A 3,987-nucleotide genomic window follows, 5' to 3' on the forward strand; every position below is an offset into this window, starting at 1 on the left:
CCATTATAGAGGGGTATTTTCATGTTTCGCGCCTTTAAAATTGCATTCGGATCGGCCATTCGGTCAAGTCCGTGCATCTTCGGATCAAGTTTATCTTAATTTCCATGGTTACGTTCGAAACTTCAAATGGATGCAAGTATCAAAACAACGTAGGTTATGTAACACAGTAATTACAAATGATAAAAATGTTTAATTAATAATGAAGTGAGACATGTGTACTGAGAAGTAAACGTCAATTGTTGTCCATGTCAATAACATTATGGAATGTCTCCTGAGTGACAAATATTATAAAATAGTAATAATATTCTGCGATCCCAATGGGCGAAGAGTGAATTGTTTTTTACGCTTATTTGCGGTAAAAAAGGTATGTTATGAATATATAGAATATGTATTAAGTAAAGTAAATAAAATATTACATGCGTAAACTTTAAATTGACGTTACCTACATTTACTTACAGCGATAAAATTTTGTTTAGTCAACCAATAAAATAAATTAGAGACTCGTTGGTGATAGAATTGTATCAGAAATAAATCTAGACAAGATAATTTAGGCTAGAATTGTTATTAAAATTTTTTTATAACTTATTCTATTTTCGAATTTGCTATCTCCGGATCTGATTTCCAAACTGGCATTCAATCAGCCTCGAAAATTAATTCTTATTCATTTTGATGGTATAGTTTTATCAAAAAGATATCTCGAAAAATTTAATTTGCCTGAATTTAAATTAATGAAATATTTAGGGGTTCTGAAATAAAATTTACGGAATTCGTGTCTTCATTTCTAACGGCATGATTTGAGCTTAAACGATAACTCAATGAAATACACTAAAATAACATTTCGAGTAAATTTCAATTACACTAAAAGATTTGTATTTTCTTACAAGATACCAATAATGTATAAATTTAATATTTAGAAATGATAAAATACATACTTATAGCAAAACTTATGAAAAAATTGGAATAAGAATGTGGCACAAAATATCGCTTCTGCATTTATTTCTGCTACACTAACAAGTCTCTAATTTATTTTATTAGTTGGTCAAACCAAATTTTAGGATGAGGTACAGAGAAAGCATTTTCTGAAATACAAAAAAAATCCCTAAATATTTTATTAATTTAAATTCAGGCAAGTTAAATTTCTTTGAGATATCTTTTTGACAAACCTATGCCATCAAAATGAATTAGAATTAATTTTAGAGGCTGATTGAATGCCAGTTTGAAAATCAGATCCAGAGATAGCAATTTCGAAAATAGAATAATTTCTAAAAAAATGGAATAACCATTCTAACCTAAAATATCTTGTCTAAATTTATTTCTAATACAATTCTATCACCAACGAGTCTCTAATTTATTTTATTGGTTGACTGAGCCAAATTTTAGGATGACTTCCTGAGAAAACATTTTCTAAAATACAAAAAAATCCCTAAATATTTCATTAATTTAAATTCAGGCAAGTTAAATTGCCTCGAGATATCTTTTTGATACACCTATATCATACAAATGAATTAGAGATAATTTTTGAGGCTGATTGAATGCCAGTTTAGAAATCAGATCCAGAGATAGCATTTTTCGAAAATAGAATGAGTTATAAAAAAATTGGAATAAGAATTCTGGCGTAAAATATTTTGTCTAGATTAATTTCTGATACAATTCGATCACCAACGAGTCTCTAATTTCTTTTATTGGTTGATCAAACCAAATTTTAGGAGGAGTTCCAGAGAAAAATTTTCTAAAATACAAAAAAATCCCTAAATATTTTATTAATTAAAATTCAGACAAGATAAATTACCTCGAGATATTTTTTTGATACACCTATACCATTAGATTGAATTTGAATTAATTATAGGCTGCTCAATCCCTAGTCTTGGGATAAGGTCTAGAGATAATGGTTTTTCAATGATGTTCATTGAAATGAACCAGCTGAAATGAACAAAATCCATCTGCATTTCCTGATGTGTATTTCATCTATGATCGATCTGTGAAAAAAAACAATGGAAATCAGTTATTAATTTCAGGAATAAAGTGCTACTTATTGAAATTATTAATAATTCATGTTTGTTAAATTATTATTGAGTAATTATTGTTTAAATTATTACTGCCGGCACTGTCAGTAATAAACATAAAAAACCACAACAAATTTCTTTGGAAAATAATAAGCAATCGAAAGTATAATAAACAAGCCGGGCCGATCTGTCATTATTTCGAGGTTATGTTCGGATTCACGTGTTTGTCCTAATCGCTGTAAGTAAATGTAGGTAATGTCAATTTAAAGTTTACGCATGTAATATTTTATTTTCTTTACTTAATACATATTCTATATATTCATAACATACCTTTTTTGCCGCAAATCAGCGTTAAACACAATTTACTCTTCGCCCATTGGGATCGCAGAATATTATTACTATTTTATAGTATTTGTCACTCAGCAGACATTCCATAATGTTATTGGCACGGAAAACAATTGACGTTTACTTTTGAGTACACATGTCTCACTTCATTATTAATTAAACACTTTTATTATTTGTAATTACTGTGTAACATAACCTACGTTGTTTTGATACTTGCATCCATTTGAAGTTTCGAACGCAACCATGGAAACTATGATAAACTTGATCCGAAGATGCACGGACATGACCGAATGGACGATCCGAATGTAATTTTAAAGGCGCGAAATATGAAAATAATCCTGTATAATGGCTTCTCCCCTGCTGTTGTGCAATTCGGGTAGCATTCAGATCGCCATGTATATAAGCCCCAGCGTGTCCACCCTGTATATTTTATGAATGCGCCAGTGAAATTCTGTTCGTCTAATTTTTGTTGTCAATGCGAAACGTAATCTGGCTTAGAACTGTAATTTTCCTGCCACTTGGAATTATCATTACGTTTATATAAAAATGTTAGAATATATAATAATTAAGAAATTGGAAAATACATACGGGAACTTGATTAGACGAATAGTATAAAAAATCCATGGAAATTGCAGACCATAAAAATAAAAATAAGTACTAAATAATATCAAAGAACTATATATAGATATTGCACTAAAAGTTTTATCAGTTTGAATACAAATATAATATTATAGAGTAAAAAAATTATAACTGATAAAAGAATATAAATTAGAAGAAATAATTTTAAAACCAGATGAAAATATATGAAACCGAAATAAAAAATATTCATGGCCTTTTATCTCTGGCATTTAATAAAGATAACCATGTTTTGCAAAGTTATAAATATAACAAATTTTTTAATAGGGAACTTACTTTCAATTTAAATGGTTCATGTCCGAGCTAAGTTACCACAAGTGCGCATCGAGGGGCCTACTGAGATGTGGGTGCTATCTGCGGGTTGTGGTGGGTAGAGGGGAACTGAGAATTTTCGCCGGACTATATTTCGCCGGTCTATATTTATCGCGGGTAACTAAGCCCGCACCGCCTCTACGTTTATAATATCTTTGTCTAGGCTTATAATATCTTTGATTTTGAGCAAAGATATTATAAGCATAGATGTGGCACGGGAGGTCGGAGTGGAAAAACGATATATATATATATAATTAAAAATTTGTCATAAGGACAACCGCAGGATTTCGCCGGGAGCGGGTGCTAATCTGAAAAATTACACCCGCTTCCAGCGAAATCGCGGTAAAATTTCAGCCATAACCACGTCTCACAACCGTGAGATAGGTGGTTACAGTCTGTAAAGGAATCAATACGACGATCCAGCAAAAGCCTCGTGCACCATAAGAACACGGAGTGACCCAAGGACAACCGCCTTCAGCATTTTTCCTGCAAGTGTTCTAGCATATTGTTGACACGCAGGGATGCTTTTTAGGCTATTAGGAAGTGAAAGCTTAGCACCTCCAAGAGCGCAGATGATAAGGACGATCAATTTAACAGAATATTCCGGGTACAATCGTTGTAACTCCCTTATAAGGTCTCGATACCTCTCTTTCTTTTCATTCTCCTTGGCTATGATGTTTTTGTCAGCTGG

Source organism: Belonocnema kinseyi, chromosome 4 (assembly GCF_010883055.1).
Source record: "Belonocnema kinseyi isolate 2016_QV_RU_SX_M_011 chromosome 4, B_treatae_v1, whole genome shotgun sequence".
Classification (NCBI taxonomy): domain Eukaryota; kingdom Metazoa; phylum Arthropoda; class Insecta; order Hymenoptera; family Cynipidae; genus Belonocnema; species Belonocnema kinseyi.